Source organism: Melanotaenia boesemani, chromosome 5, assembly GCF_017639745.1.
Source record: "Melanotaenia boesemani isolate fMelBoe1 chromosome 5, fMelBoe1.pri, whole genome shotgun sequence".
Taxonomy (NCBI): domain Eukaryota; kingdom Metazoa; phylum Chordata; class Actinopteri; order Atheriniformes; family Melanotaeniidae; genus Melanotaenia; species Melanotaenia boesemani.
In genome coordinates, this window is record NC_055686.1 from 3,073,802 (window position 1) to 3,091,004 (window position 17,203).

The 17,203-nt window shown below is 41.7% G+C and overlaps 1 protein-coding gene and 1 long non-coding RNA gene across 2 annotated transcripts in view; one reads left to right on the forward strand and one right to left on the reverse strand.

Moving 5' to 3' along the window:
• The window catches only part of LOC121640276 (sialoadhesin-like), a 601,555-nt gene that overhangs the window by 55,604 nt on the left and 528,748 nt on the right, over positions 1-17,203 (reverse strand). The window lies entirely within an intron of this gene.
• On the forward strand, positions 4,193-16,647 carry LOC121640598. The gene is made up of 3 exons (XR_006010534.1): positions 4,193-4,203; positions 4,710-4,712; positions 16,544-16,647. It is a non-coding gene; the product is annotated as an uncharacterized LOC121640598 (long non-coding RNA).

The window sequence follows — 17,203 nt, forward strand, 5'->3', positions numbered from 1 at the left end:
GGAACCCGACGGGGCCCGACCGCCCCAGGCAAAGCCACCGTGGGCCACGCCAACCCAATACCAAGGCCAGGCACCCCAGGGACAAGCACATGTCCGCAGGTGTCCCCCCCCCCAAAAAAAAAAAAAAAAAAAAAAAAAAGCCCCAACCCTTACCCATTCACCCCCCTCACCAGGGGCAGCCCAGGGAGTCTAGGGCCTGGTGGGCCCCAGACCCAACCCTCTCCACATACACGCACCCAAACAATCACATACATTCTCCCCGGGGTCTCACCAGCCCCCCGACGCGGCACAGAGGGCAGCCCCCAGGGCAGATGGCGCCCAGCAGCACCCCACACAGGACTCCAGGCAGGCACCGAACCTCCACCCCCCGCAGCCCCGAGTGCATCCCGGGACACGAGGGCGTAGGAAGACCCCGGCCCCCCTGCCCCCCAGCCTGAGTTGTGTGTGCATGAGTATGGGCTATTTATAATGCAATTAAAAACTTGAAGGAGCCATGAGATGGTGATGGGTCCCACTGCTGCCAGGCAGCAGGACCCCCTCAGGACTCCCTCAGTGTGTGTGAGTGTGTGTTTTGTGTGTAGTGCAGTACTGTTAAATGTGGTAGTGTCTAACATGTAAATAAAATCGGGGGGAGAGAGGTCACAAAGGGAGGGGATGGAGGAAGGGCCACCTCGGTGGCGGGGGAGGAGAGGGGCTCGGGGAGGGGCACAACCGGGAGAGAGATCCTCGTCCCAGCCGGGCCCGAGGAGGGGCACAACTGGGAGAGAGATCCCCGTCCCAGGCAGCCAACTCCCCAGCTGGCCGCTGTAGGCGCCCCCGCCCCCCCAAGACCACCCGAGGGAAGAGGGGCAAAGGCCCGGCCCCGCCAAGAGCCCAGCGCACGAGAGCCCCGGACGCCCACCCACCCCCGGCAGCCCATGCCACCACACCAGGGGACCAGAGAGCCCCAGGCCGCACACACGCATCCTGGTCGGGTCCAAGGCACAGCGCCCCCATCCTCCCCGAAGGAGCCCCCGGCGGGAGGGGAGAGAGCGAGAAGGAGAGCAGACTCCATCCCCACTGCCCACCAGGACTCCCGCCGCCCCCCTTCCCCCTACCCCTCCCTTAGACCCAACGGACACATTGTAATCCCAAGGGAACCTGCCCGGCATCGGATCGGCCCGACCCCGATGGCATGCCCAGGGCGGCCAAGCCCCCCCGAGGCCCAGGAAGGGCCCACCGAGCTGGAGGGAGGCAGCCCCCAGACCCCGGGGCACCCGCCCCCCGCCCGGCCCCCACCCCAGCAACCCGGCCGCCCAGCCCCAGGCCAGCCCGCCAACCGCCCCGGACCCCCAGTCGCCCCCCGGCCCGCCCCCAGTGAGCACCAGCCCCCAGGCCCAAGGCCCCGGAGCCAGTCAGCCACACCGTCCCCTACTTAGTGGCCCCCCCGACCACCGACCCAGAGAAACGGCCAGGGCCGATGGACCCCCAAGGCCCCCCAGCCAGCCCCACCCCTGACCCCCACAGAACGACTAGACCCCAGCACCCCTTCCCACTACGTGATGTGACTAATCAGCGGGGTCCAGGAAGACTGAGAGTTAACTGATTGGTGTTTAATGGATGCCGATACAGACTCTAGACTGATGTGATCCAACAGGAGATTTCTGTACTGGTTAATATTTAGATTGTTTTTAGACTTCCAGTTCACTAGAATAGTTTTCTTTGCGATACATAAGGCCGTGAGGACCATATGTGCTTTGTTAGTGTCTATATTAATGTCACTTAGGTCACCCAGTAAACAAAGTTTTGGACATGCAGGAATGTTACATCTAACCCATGTTGATAAATCCTCACAGACCTTATTCCAGAACTTCTGGACAGGTGCACAAAGCCATAAAGCGTGTAAGTAATCATCTGCTGTGTTACCTGTGCACTGTGTGCAGATATCGGAGTGATTAAGACCCATCTTGAACATCCTTTGTCCTGTATAATGCGTTCTATGGAGGACTTTGTATTGTATGAGTTGTAAATTTGGGCTGTCTGTCATATTAAAGGCATTAAGACATATTTGTAACCAAAATGGTTGACTAGGATTGATGGATAAATCTATCTCCCATTTTGAAGTAGGTAGGGAATTTGAGTCATCTATTTTTAACATTAATCTGTATATTTTTGAAAGTAATTTGGGGGTACGGAAGTCCATAAAATCTGCTACTATTGGAGGAAGTTCCAGATCTGTTCGGTTAAGGGGGAATTTTGTGTGTATTACGGTTTTGAGCTGTTGATATTCTAAGAATCTGTTGCTGTTAATCCCATATTGTGATGAGAGTGTATTAAAAGATAACATGTTTCTATTATGGATAATATGTTCAAAGTATTTAATTCCTTTGTTAATCCATTGGTTAAAGTTTAGCATATTTTTGTTTAGTAGAATATCAGGATTGTTCCAGATGGGTGTGAGTTTACATGGTATTATTGAGGAGTTGGTTTTATTGAGAAATTCCCACCAGGCTGTCAGAGAAGTGCTGATGTTGACACTTTTAAAGCACTTTTGCTTTTTTATACTTAAGCTGAAAAAAGGGAGATCAGAAATTTCCAGATTGTCACAAAATGTTTGTTCTATGTCTATCCACAGGTCATCTAGTGGACTAGGTTTGAGCCATTTTAGGACATATTGCAATCTATTAGCTAGGAAGTAATGTTGAAAGTTAGGCAAGTCTAATCCTCCTCCATCTTTCGGCTTCTGTAAAGTTTTTAAACTGATCCGGGGTGGTTTATTTTTCCAGAGAAATCGGGAGATGTGTGATTCTAGCGATTTTAACCAGGTAGAGGGGGGTTTCATAGGAATCATAGAAAACAAATAGTTGATTTTGGGTAGAACCATCATTTTTATGGTGGCGACTCTCCCCATGAGTGAAATGGGTAGAGATTTCCAGCGAGCAAGATCATCTTCTACAGTCTTAAGAAGGTGAGTGTGATTAAGTTTTGTTAGTTCTGAGAGCCTGGAGGGAATATTTATACCCAGGTATCTAATGTTACCTGATTTTAAGGTGATGCCGGGTAGATTTTGAAAGCTACAGTTGATGGGTAGAACTGTACTCTTAGACCAGTTAACGGAGTAGTCCGACAGTGATGAGAATTTATTAATGAGTGAGATTGTTTCAGATAGAGAGGTTTGTGAGTTCTGGAGGAATAGTAAAACGTCATCAGCATAAAGACTTATTTTATGAAATATATTTTTGGACTGAATGCCTTTAATAGCTTTATTTTGTCTAATTGCAGCGGCTAGCGGTTCAATAAATATAGCAAAAAGTGAGGGAGATAGTGGACAACCTTGTCTGGTACCCCTTTGTAGATTAAAACTTGGAGAGGTCTGGTCGTTTGTTCTAACACTCGCATTAGGAGAACTGTATAAGATTTTAATCCAGTTAATGAAAGATGGGCCAAAGCCGAATCTGTTTAGAGTAGCTAGTAAATATTTCCAGTTAACACGATCAAAAGCTTTCTCTGCATCTAAAGAAACTATTATTGTTTCCAGGTTATTGATGGTAGAATAATCTATTATATTAATTAGTCTCCGCATGTTAACAGTGGAATATCTGCCCTTTATAAAGCCTGTTTGATCAGAGTGTATAATGAGAGGAGTTACTTTCTCTAACCTTCCAGCTAATACTTTGCAAATTATTTTAAGGTCTGCATTTATCAGTGATATGGGTCTGTAGCTACATGGTATTGTGGGGTCTTTACCTGGTTTTAATAGTACAGTAATGGTGGCAGAGTTTATGTTTGGGGGTAAGTAACCATTTTCCTTTATTTGTGTCACCATTTTGAAAAATGTTGGGGCCAGTATTGACCAGAATTCTTTATAGAACTCTGCTGGGAAGCCATCCGGACCTGGGGCTTTTTTACAGGGCATATGTTTAAGGGCTTCATGTAGCTCCTCCACTGTGAGGGGGGAATCTAAGGCCGTGACTTGTTCCTGCTGTAAACCTGGAAGATCTATGTTGTTAAGAAAATGATGGATATCATTGTCTGATGGATCTAAGTGTGATGTATACAGAGTTTTATAGAAATCTCTAAAGATGTTGTTTATTGCATCTGGGTCATGGGTAATATTACCTATTGAATGTTTAACAGCCGATATGGTAGATTTTTCCTTATTTATTTTTAACTGGTTAGCTAAAAATCTTCCGAATTTATAACTGTGTTCAAATGTCTCCAAACGTAATCTTTGCACCAGAAATCCTGTTCTCTTGTTGATTATTTCATTTAATTCCAGTCTAGCCTTCCTTATTTGGTTCATCGTTGATTCATCTGGTAAAGCACTGTAGGCGTCCTCTAATGATTTAATTCTTATTTCTAATTCTAATATTTTTGAGTTTTCGTTCTTTTTTTTATGTGACGCAAAAGAGATGATTTTGCCTCGCATTACCGCTTTCCCTGCTTCCCACAGAACACATGCTGAGACTCCTGGTTTGTCATTGTTTTCTAAGTATATAGCCCATTCTTTTGTGAAGTAGCTGATAAAGTCGGGATCTTTAAGCAACGCTGTATTAAATCTCCAACTTTTAGTCGGTGGTGTGATTCTCGTGTTCCTCAAAGTAAAGGAAACTGGTGCATGGTCGCTGATAGTGATGGGGTGAATCTGGGTCTCTGAAATCTCACTCACCAAAGAGCTGCTAACCAGAAAATAATCTAGCCTAGAGTATGAATGGTGAACTGAGGAAAAGAAGGTGTACTCTCTGATATTAGGGTGATAAGACCGCCCTATATCGCAAAGTCCAAAATCTTCCATATATTGTTTTACAGTGTTTGTGGATTGCCAGTTTCGATGATTTACAGTGTTACTAGACCTATCAGCTGAGCCCAGAACCATGTTAAAATCCCCTCCTGCGATCAGTGTGCTATCTGTGTGTTCAGAAAGTGATGTGAAGAAAGAGTGAAAGAAGGAGGGATCATCAACATTTGGGCCATATAAGTTAGCTAAGCATAACTTCATATTTTGAATGGATAATTTTACTATGATGAATCTCCCTTCTGGATCTGTGATAACGCTGATTTCTGTGAATGTTATTTTTCTATTTATCAAAATGGCTACCCCTCTCTGTCTGGAGAGTAACTACCAAAACTTCATTAAATTCATGTTGAATGTCAGTATAATACCAATATTAATATGTTGTTTAACTACAAAGTCATGTAAACCAGGTAACAGCTAAAACCTGTTGTAATAAAACTGACCCAAATCGATGTCGGATCAAATCCTGATAATCGATTCTAAATCTTGAGAATCTGAATCGAACTGAGTCTTGAAATTAGAATGGATACCCAGCCCTAGTTTGCACATGTTTCCATATTAATTTACCTAGATGAGCCATTTTAGAACAGAAAACCAAAGATTTACTACTGAAACAGAGAAATAATGTTTTCATCAGCACTGAAAGATGAGTTTAACTCCTCTAGTTGGCCTCACTCTCCACCACAACATCTCCTCCTCCTCGGACGACACCCATACCTTCCCCTGCTTGATGGATGACCGGCCAGGTTAAGAGACAGATGGAGAAGACGTCTTCCTTGGTTCCTGTCCCCAAGAAGTCCAGACTGTCCAGCCTCAACGACTACCATCCAGTGGTCCTCACATCGCATGTGATGAAGGTGCTGAAGAGGCTGGTCTTGGCCAGTCTGAGACTGCAGGTGGAGGATCTGCTGGACCCTCTGCAGTCTGCCTACCAGACCCATGCGAGTGTTGATGATGCCGTCATCTACCTGCTGCAGAGACCATCTGGACCTGGATGCTGGTGACAGCTCTGTGAGAGAATCTGTCTCTTTGTCCATCCATCCGTCCATCCGAATTAAATGAATCTTTAGTGAATTAACTTTATTATCATATTAATTTATTACAACACATCTTTATAAAGTTTTAGACTGGAGCTGAAGATGAGTTTATTCTTCCTGTAGTGGAGATAAGAGCAGATACAAAGCCAGACCTGTGATTAAAGGGAGGGTGTATTCTTCGTGGTCTCTGGTACATTATTAATCCTGGGGAATTATAATATAGAATTTATAATAATATTTAATATAACTGGATTTTTATTTGATATAAATTAAAGTTTGTGATGATTTGTGGAATAAACAGCTTCAATCCAGTCAGGGGGGGTCTAGAAAGTTTATGGTCCAGGCAGGGAAAGGCTGGCACATGTAAATCAGGATCCAGACTTTATGACATAATTAACTGGTTATTAAAACTAAAGGAGGTATCTGATGTAAAAGTAAAGTCAAATATGTAAAAACAAACATTATTAATGAGTTATTGGCTTCAACAGGTCAGTTTCTGATAAAAATGTGGGGGGATGGACAGCAAGTAATCATGTGGTGGACATTTGTGATGATGATTAGAAAAATGTTTGTCCAGAATACAGAATAAGACTGTTTATTAACCACTGATCATCTTAGAAACACTTGACATGTGACCTGCTGATGTTTCATACATGGACATGAAGACAGTTATTAGTTTACTGGAGCTTAAAGAGAACTAATAATCACCAATAATCACTAATTAATGTGGTCATTGAATTCACTGATACAGTTATTTGCTTTCTATGATGTTGTGGGGAAGCTGGAGTCATGTCAGGCCAATCCGAGTTGTTCAGGGTTCATCTTCTTGTTTAGCAGGAAGCTCCATCCTTCTCTCCTCCATCCTGGTTCCTTACATCCTTGTCTCCTCCATCCTTGTTCCTTCCATCCTTGTCTCCTCCATCCTGTGTTGTACCTGCAGGTGAGAAGCAGGTGTGAGTATCAGTATCAGGGAGGTGATGAATCATTTCCTCTTCAAACTGCTGTCACACATCATCTCCTGCACTCTGATCACTGCACTCAGACCAGCTGCTTTCTACAGAGTCTCATCAACAACATCTTTAGAAAACACAAACATCTGATCTGAGATGTTTCACTCTCACATCAACAACCAGGAAGCTGTGGAATGACAGGAACGCCACAGAAACTAGATCTGGAAAAGAATATGGAAATAAATGAGTAAATATAGACAAATACAGTAAACTACAACTTTTATTTCTATTTATTAAAATTTCCTCATCTGTTCTCTATTCTTGTCCCTGTTTGTTTCTTTATTATTTTTCTATCTTTCCCTAATATATTTCTTCCAGTTATTTGTGTATTTGTTTGGTTGCTATACGTCGGTCTAGAGGCAGCAGGTCCCAGTAGCTCCTGTGCTGTTTTATTTAAATCTCAGCTCTCTGCCAAACAGATGTGATGCCAGTGTTTCCCACAGACCAGGTAGCAGGTTGTAGCGCCCCCCTGGGGCCGGTGAGGGAATGGAGGGTGACGGTGTTGTGGTGGTCGGTGGAGTCAGTCATCAGGATGTATGTAAAGTGTGTGCAGCACTTTCAGAGCTCCCATATTAAATATACACCTGTATGTTGATCTACTGTTCTTCAGTCACCTGCTGAGACCGTTTAAAGCTACAAGAAGCTTCTAGAACGATTCAAATAAATCTGAATTCTGTCTAGTAAGTTCTTTAAGAGAAGAGAGAGCTAATCTGTTTCCACCTCGTCTCACTCTCTCTGTGTGTGTGTGTGTGTGTGTGTGCAAGCGATAATGATGGAGAGAAAGCGCGCTGTGATTTTTTATGGCTGTCAAATGATTAAAATATTTAATCCGATTAGCCACAACTTACAGTTTTTACTGTATTATATTGAGAGAAAGAGCCGATGCTACAAATATGTAAGTATTTGTCATCCCGCAACCGTCCTCCGCGAAAAGCCTCCGCGAAGTCCATTAATTTATGATAATAGACACCTTGACGGGCATCATCCCACTTATACCATGGTCAGTTACGAAAGAAATAAATATTAAATAAATTATTAATGCGTTAAATTTTTTACCATTAAAATCACAAGAAGGGGTTGAGTGGACTATTTCATTGTGACGCGTTGCCAAGGTAACCAGCTCTGATACCAAACAGCAACCTCCGCCTGTAAAATGTGAAGCCTATATGGAAGTGCAATAAACTACAGTTCTCCCCTCATCCACTAGGGGCTCCAAAACAGAGCAAATCCTCATAGACTCCCATGTTAAAAAGACCAACTTCATAGCAGAAATATACATATTTAAAGCCTGGTACAAAAAACATTTTAGGATTAAAAGGTCAAGTTTACCTTCTTGACAACTGTGAGGGGGGTGAATTTTTTCTAACTCATCTGTTTGGATCTTATTTAATCTTGAAATTCAGCATAATTAGAGGCGTGTCCTTTTGATTGACATGTTTTCAATATCCATGAAAATAAGGGAGAGTGTAGCATAACCGCAGCCGGCTAACAGCGCTCCGTAGCTTTCGTCCTCCTACCTTCATTAGCTGGTTAGCTACCGTTAGCTCAGTTAGCTCTTAGCTACAGGCAGCTCAGAGTTTGATAGCTGTCAATCATCCACCCCCACCTTCAAGGTCCTCCTCTCAGCTCCACCTCTTTGCCCACTTTTGGATTTTCCGGGACTAACAACATGCATGATGCTGCCAAGATGGCGACGGTGGAAACGCCCAACAAGCTTCACTTTTGCTCTTCAGAAACCTGCGGGTGGCGTCATGGAGGCTCCGTCCATCTTTTATATACAGTCTATGTCTGACACAGAACCTGCAGCTCGGTCGGCCACAGTTATGTTACATGACACACACATTTCAGAGGGCGGGTGCAGCTCTTACTGCTTGTGTGTCCAGAGGATGATGCAAAATTTTGTTTCAGTCAAATCCACAGATAGTTTCTTACATCGTTTTTATTACAAGAAATATTGTCCACCATTCACTCTGATCATTAAATGTGGATCAACCAAGTAAGTCTATCCTAAATCATTTTTATAATGTTATCCACCATTCACTCTGTATCATGTATGTAAGTAAGGTAATCAAGACAGAAATACAGACGACAACATATTTAAAATTAAATCCAACATTGCTGTTGATCGTAACATTTCATAAAGATCCTGTCATGTCCATAGTGGTGTTTGAAGGACAGAGTTTAGCGTTTGTGGACCCTGACCACTGCTGGTTGGGACGTTGTGGGACAAGAAAATGTTGCTCCATTCTTGTCTCTCCTGGACTGATGGAGTGTCTGAGTTTCTGTTGCCACGGTTACCAACTACCGTTTAGTCAGCACAATAATTTACAACAATAAGTCTATTTGACCGGCACTTCTTTTATAGGTGTCCATTATCACTTTTTAATGGACACCCTACAGCCAATCAGAATCGAGTATTCACCCAGACCATGGTATAATTAATGTTAACTGACCTTCCCTTGGGTAAACCTCATATGTCCAAGGGCAAGTAAATGCAGCATATTTCTGCCATGTTGTAGATCAGGGCTGCCAAATACACAGTGGGACAAAATTTAAAAACTGAACAAGCAGAGGGCCGTACTGGTTCAAAGTTCATTAAAAATGTTTAAAATGACCTTTATGCACATCCTGGAAATAAAAGAGCCTGTTAGTTATTGCCTTTAAAACTTTATTAATAATTAAATCTCTGCAATCTCTCTTGTGAAACATTTAATTTTATCGACATGGCATTAAATCCACTATACCATTTTAATTATTTTAAAATCACATCTTAATCAGGTCCCTTCGACCACACTGAAAAACCACAAAGATGTCATAGAATGCAGAGAAAGTAAATATTGACCAGGCTGAAACACGTTTTCCTTCACTGTGAAACTTGACTTAGAAGTCTGGTGAGCCTCCTTATTTTTTAAATAAAATGTGTGGTTCCCCAAGGATCAATTTTAGGCCTAATACTTCTTAATCTGTACATGATACCACTTGAGGACGTCCCCAGGAGGCCCAGTACTCATTTTCACAGCTATACTGATGATATGCAGCTTTACATCCACATATTTTCTGATAACTTAGAGCCCGTAAACGTCCTTTTAAACTGGGTTTGAAATATAAAGTCATGGATGGCAGAGAATTTCCTACAGCTCAACCAGGACAAAAAAGTTTTAATTATCGGTCCTGAAGACAAGAGAGAGATTATTTGATACTCTCAGTGTGTGAGAAATCTGGGTGTTCGGTTCAACTCAGAGTTGGATTTTTTTCCACACATTAGAAATGTTACAAAGACAGGATTTTATCATCTTAAAAACATCGCCGGAGTCCGCCCTGTTCTCTCTCTGGCCAGCACGGAGGTGCTGATGCTTTTATTTCTAGCAGATTAGATTATTGCGTTGCCCTGCTCTCTGGTCTTCCTAAAAAGAGTATTTCTAGTTTACATTCACTCCAGAACCCAGCAACATGAGTTCTGATGAGGACCAGAGGGAGGGAACACATCATACCAGTCTAAAAATCGCTGCATTTGCTCCCTGTGTGTTTCAGGATTGATTTTAAGCTTCTTTTAGTAGTTTATAAATGTCTTAATGGTCTTGGGCCCTCTTATTTATCCGACCTGATTTACCAGACCCTGATATCTCTGTTAGTTGTTCTTAAAGTCAGGATTAAAACCTACGGCGAGGCCTCGTTCCATCACTACGATCCTCGTCTGTGGACCGGCCTTCCTGAGGACCTCAGGACCTTTATAACTTTGCTTATAACTAACTTGTATTTTATTTATCTATTTTGAATTAAATTAATCTTTACCTTTTACTTAGTTTTTAAATTCTGTATTTATTAATTTATTTTATTTTGGCTCTTGGTATGGATGGAGACCTAGGACATCGTTTCCTCACCTGGTGCCAAGACATGTTAGTTCATACTGTTAGAGACAGTATATGTTAGAGCAGGGTCAAGGGGAGGAGGGGTGGGATTCAATGTCTGTTTAGCTTGTGTGTGAGAGTGTGTGTGTGTGTGTGTTATGAGTTGTTCTGTGATAAACTTTGGTGTGTTTGTGTTTTTGTGATGCTTAATTGTTGTTATAAAAAGCACTTTGTGTTGGTCTCAGGCATGAAAAGTATGTTATAAATAAAGCTCGATTTGATTATTGTAAGTGTGTGTTGTTCTGTCTTGGTTTCATGATTTTAAAACATCCTTGTGATCATCTTCAGTGGCTTTGTCATCTGTAACATCACCAGTGGGACACTGAGCGTAGGAAGTGGAGGGAGCTGGATCTGAACAAGCAGAATATTAATACAACTTCCACATGTGTAATCTGACCAGAAAACGCCGTTAGGTTTCACTCAGGAAATATTCATTTAACTGCAACTACATAAACAGGATGCACAGATCAGATCAGAATGACTGCATGTTTATGACTGCGTACAATCATCAGCTGAGCGACGTTACAATCACATCAGGATTTTCACACCTAAATCTCAAACGAGGGGTTGAAGGTATAATGTTAATGACTCTTAAGAAATTAACTTGTTTACTTTTCACCTAAAATAGTTTCAGAAACAGATAGTAGATGATTAGAGTTAATTAAATAAAGATCCAGTCTTCTCATGATGGATTCTATTGGTTCAGAGCTCAGTGAGGCGTCATCATTTGAGCAGTGATTGACTTCTCTGTGGACACGAAACCCCACCCAAAGCAGATGATTGACAGCTGGGACATGAGAAAATAAATAGAGAAAGGAATAAAAGAAATAAGGAAAAGAATAGATAAAATAATAAGGAAAGAAATAGAAACAAGAATAAGAAATTTAATAAGTAAATATATAGAGAAAAAACTAAGGAAATAAACAGGTAGATGGAAAAGAATAGATACAACGATTGGGTAAAAATAAATAAAAAAGTCAAATAATTAAATTATGTGTAAATAAATTAATGAAAAAATAGAAAAATATTTTATTTTATGTATTTGTCTTTATATTTTCTCATTTATTTCCTTTTTCTTTTCCAGATTTCTTCTTTTTGTGGTACTTCTATCATTCATAGGAAGCTGCTTCACCTCTGATCCAGAGACAAAGAGACAAACTCACCTGATGGAGGAGCTTCCTGGTCGTTGGTGAAGGGATCAAACCTGCGGTCTATTTCATTCCAGACGATCTGTCCTGAGAGAAAACAGCACAGATCAGAGAGGTTAAAGAGATCAGAGAGGAACTCTTCACTTCCACAGCAGCATCAGAGGGAGGAGACACCAGAGAGACCACACTGGTCTGACCTGGACCAGAGGAAGACCTGGACCAGAGGAAGACCTGGACCACTGGATGTTGCTGTGAGCCTAAAGACAGTCTCAGCCTTTGGTAAAGAAACATTATATAACTGGTACAACAGCAAGTTTCTGAGCAGAGAATCTCTTTTCAGTGTAAACTGTAAGTCCTGAAAACTCGTCGTAACCTAAACCTGATTATTTAATAATTCTCTAAATCAGTTTCAATCTGCAGCAGTTAGAATCAGATCAGAGAAGGCTGAAGGAAAAGAACATCATTACACACACACACACACACCATCCTGAGAGGGTTTCAGGTTTTCACTGGATATAAACGCCACAGTAACAGGACAAAGACAGAGTTTATGTTAAATGCTACACGGCTGGACACCAACAAGCTGAGTCACCACAAACACAAGAAGAAAGAAAATAACAAGAACTTTAACAAAAGTTGCTTTTTTGTTTTGTTTTGTGTTTTTTTTTCTTTACTTAAAAAGTAAATGATGTTAAAATACAGGAGAAGCAATGCTAGTCCATGCTAACGTAAGCTATGCTACACCACGAGCCGGACGCCACTCCGTGCCTCATGCTGCCATCTTGAATCTACACCGATGTCATGAACATTGTTATACTTTTTAAAACTTGCTCGTTCTTTTCTTCTCACCACACATACAAACATGACTTTAAATGCAACTGACAGCTGATTCCAAACACTGAACGTTTACCTGCTGTCGATGCCACCTCACGAACAGCATCACGCAGGAAAGATCGTACAAACGTCCTAGCGGCCATTTTCTACAAGTCAGACTGATGTCTTATGAAGGAGATTTTTTTACTTTTTGTCTCATTGCGACACTCCGATTTAGGAGTTTACGACAGGAAGTGTCACGTGGATTACATGGAGGAGGCGGAAGTACGTGTATTGCATTGCTGCTTTACATAGTACGCAATGCCAGTGTTCCCGTCTTCATTCATTTATTTATTCATTATCTGTGTTGCTTTGTCCTTTACAAAGAAGTTAGAGCCTAAACCAACATTTCAGCAGGTGAGAGGAAGGTACACCTGGACAGGTCACCAGTCCATCACAGGTTCCTGCCTGCATTAATGTCTATTATTATTATTATTATTATTATTATTATTATTATTATTACACACAGGTGGAACTACGTGGACTGGGTCCACTATTTTGACACAAATGGATCATCTTCTCTGATTATTGTCTCATCAGATCACAGGAAGTCAAACAAATTTTAGAATCAATGGAAATAAAATCTTATATAAAACCAACATAATCTACTTTTGACACAATCATTGTCCAGTAACTGATTCAGGATGAGTTTATCTCAGATGGTTGATGGTTAACCTCTAAAATAAATACACAAGAGGCTGTTATGTCCTCATCACCAAGATCTGAAAAAGAGAGAAATAGAAAAGAAAAGCAGACTTACCTTGTTTCTATTTTAAATTTCCTTCAGAAAATCAATAAAGTTTTTTCATTTAATTCCAGAACCTCAGAGTTTCCATGAACACTGAAAACTCGCTGAAATCCACCTGCCGACTGACTTTTCCTGCCTTAAATGACATTCAGCAAGTTTGTTTTGCATACAGTAGATTTGCTTGAAACGAAGGCAAGGCAGTTTATTTGCATAGCACATGTCATGTACAGGACAATTCAAAGTGCTTTACATAAAACAAAGACATTACAGATATTTAGAATAGTAAAAGGCATCAACACATAATCACAATAAAATAATAAATTACATTAAATGATTAAAAGCAAGATAAATTAAAAAGTTACCGTGCAGATTTCATGCATAGGTGCATGAGAAAAGAAATGTTTTTAACCTGGATTTAAAAATGTCTACATTTGGGGAAAGTTTAATCTCCACTGGCAGTTTGTTCCATTTGTTTGCAGCATAACAGCTAAATGCTGCTTCTCCATGTTTAGTCTGGACTCTGGCCTGGACTAGTTGACCAGAGTCTTTGGATCTAAGAGCTCTGCTATGTTTATATTCTCTGAACATATCACAGATGTATTCTGGGCCTAAACCGTTCTGGGATTTGTAAACAAGCAGAAGGGTTTTAAAATCTATTCTGTGACTGACTGGAAGCCAGTGTAAAGATTTTAAAACTGGTGTGATGTGTTCAGATCTCTTAGTCCTGGTTAAAGCTCTAGCAGCAGCGTTCTGGATGAGCTGCAGATGTTTAATGCTCTTTTTAGGAAGTCCTGTTAAAAGACCATTACAGTAATCCAGTCTACTGGAGATGAATGCATGGATGAGTTTCTCTTGGTCTTTCTGGGAGACTAAACTTTTAATTCTGTTGATGTTTCTGAGCTGGTAAAAAGCTTCTTAGTGAAGCTTTGATGTGGCTGCTGAAAGTCAGATCTGAGTCTATCAACACACCAAGGTTACCAACTTGGTCGGTGATTTTAAGAGCCCGAGTCTCCAGGTGTTTACCAATGCTGACCCTCTTCTCTTTGCTACCAAACAGAATAATCTCAGTTTTGTCTTCATTTAATTGTAGAAAATTCTCCTTCATCCAGGTGTTTATTTGCTCCAGACACTGACACAATAAGTCTATTGGACTGCAGTCATCTGGTGACAGAGACACATAAAGTTGTGTATCATCTGCATAACTTTGATAACTAATGCTATAGTTTTGTAATATTTTACCCAAAGGGAGCATATACAAGTTGAACAGAAGAGGTCCAAGGACTGACCCCTGGGGGACTCCACAAGTCATGGCCACACGCTCGGATTCATAGCTGCCGATCGTAACTAAATAACTCCGGCCTTCTAAATAGGACCTGAACCAGTTAAGAACCGCTCCAGAAAGTCCAACCCAGTTTTCCAGCCTGAAAACAGGACTCTGTGATCTACAGTATCAAACGCAGCACTGAGATCCAACAGAACCAGGACTGATACTTGACCAGAATCAGTATTCAACCTAATGTCATTTAAATGCGTATGCACGTGCAAAAATAAGGCTCCCCCGAAAGCCCCAGTGTATTTTGAGCCCTGCTGATAACCGACAGCCAGCGTGATTGACAGAACAACATGAGAGGGAGGAAGCAGCTGCTGCACAGAGACAACCAGAGATCCTCTAGAGCAGCCATGTTGATGCAGAACGCACAAGTTTAAAAAAAAGAAAAAAGTGAAAATACAGGGAAAAGTGCAGGTGTAAGAAAACAGTATGTGTTAAAGTTCCTCATTCTCCATGTAGGTGGCCGTGGGTTGCTCCATTAATGTTGGATTCATTCTCATGTCCATCATAAAGCGGCTCAACTTTTCCATCTCACCTCTCCACTTCTCGCCATCATAATAGTAAAATGGTGAATGTATGGGGCTTCTCATCCCGCTCATGCGTTAATTGCGTTAAAATATTAATATAATTACTGAGATTTCTTACCACTATTAACGTGGTTTTTAAAGGCCTAGTGCAAATACATTTGAATTAGTTTTAACTGTAGTTTCCCTGATCTTCTTCGACCCCTGACTAATGCATGTTCTCACTGACAAGATCATCAACTCTTTAAGTATTAACGAAGATTCGTATGACCTTGGTCATACAATATTAGTAAAGACATGACATTTATTTATTTATTTATTTTTATTTGTTTTTAAAGAAAAAAGAAAGCTGAAAACAGGGTTAGAGAAAGGGCCTTGTGGTCAATCTTGTGTCACCTTGTGAGGGCTCACAAGCCCAAACAGCCCAAAACAAGCCCAAACTGCTGTGAGAACAGCAAACAAAACCATTATAATTAAAACAATTATGATGACACATATTACAGTGAATGTTAACGTATCATTGTCGGGCTGCAGTCCATTATTACCCAATAATATCTGGCTTTTTTTTACTCTGCGGACAATGGCATCTGTTGTGCACTTGGCTAAGTGAGATGTATATATACATCTCTCTCTCTCTCTCTCTCTCTCTCTCTCTCTCTCTATATATATATATATATATATATATATATATGAAAAATCTTATATAAAGAAGGTGTCACGGTTTCTGGGTTTTGGTGGGTGTTTTGATTGTTTAGGATTTTGGTTTTTGTCATGATTAGTTTGGTCATGTTCTTGGTTTGTAGTTATGTTCATGCTTTAGTTTTCAGTTTTGTCATGCTTGGTTTTCCCTCTTGTGTTCCTGTGGTTTTCTGTTCCTGCCTCGTTAGTTCACCTGGTCTGATTAGTCATCCACTTCACCTGTGTCTTGTTACTCCCTCTGTGTATAAGTACTCCCGGTTTTCAGTCATTCATGGTCAGATCCTCATTTTGTCATGTTTGGTTTTTGTTCTCTGGAGTTTATCCCCGTCGTCTGTGGTTCCCTGTCGTGAGTTCCTGGGTAATAAACCTTTTTACCTGCACCAGTTCTGCCTCCTGCCTGCATTTGAGTCCTCACCTCCGCCGCCATTCGTGACAGAAGGTTTTCTCTGATCACTTTAACCTCTTTGATCTGTGTTGTTTCCTCTCCTGCAGGACAGACAAACATCACAGCTGAACCTGGACATGACGTCTCTCTGCCATGTAGAGCTGGACATGATGGAGACATCGATGCTGTGAGGTGGATCAGACCTGATCTGGGGTCAGAAGATGTGTTTTTTTTTACAGAGACAGACATTTTGATTCCCACCAGCATCCATCTTTCCAGAACCGGGTGGATCTTCAGGACAGACAGATGAAGGATGGAAATGTGTCCCTGATTCTGAAGAAGGTGACAACTAATGATACAGGAACATATGAATGTAGAGTCTATCAGAGAAGAACAAACCGCAGGAAGAGAGCCATCCAGCCCATCTCCATCATTCATCTGGAAGTTCCTCCTCCAGGTGAGTGTGTCTCTGTGTGTGTGGATCAGAGGTGAAGCAGCTTCCTGGTTGTTGATGTGAGAGTGAAACATCTCAGATCAGATGTTTGTGTTTTCTAAAGATGTTGTTGATGAGACTCTGTAGAAAGCAGCTGGTCTGAGTGCAGTGATCAGAGTGCAGGAGATGATGTGTGACAGCAGTTTGAAGAGGAAATGATTCATCACCTCCCTGATACTGATACTCACACCTGCTTCTCACCTGCAGGTACAACACAGGATAGAAGGAACCAGGATGGAGGAGACAAGGATGGAGGAGACAAGGATGGAGGACA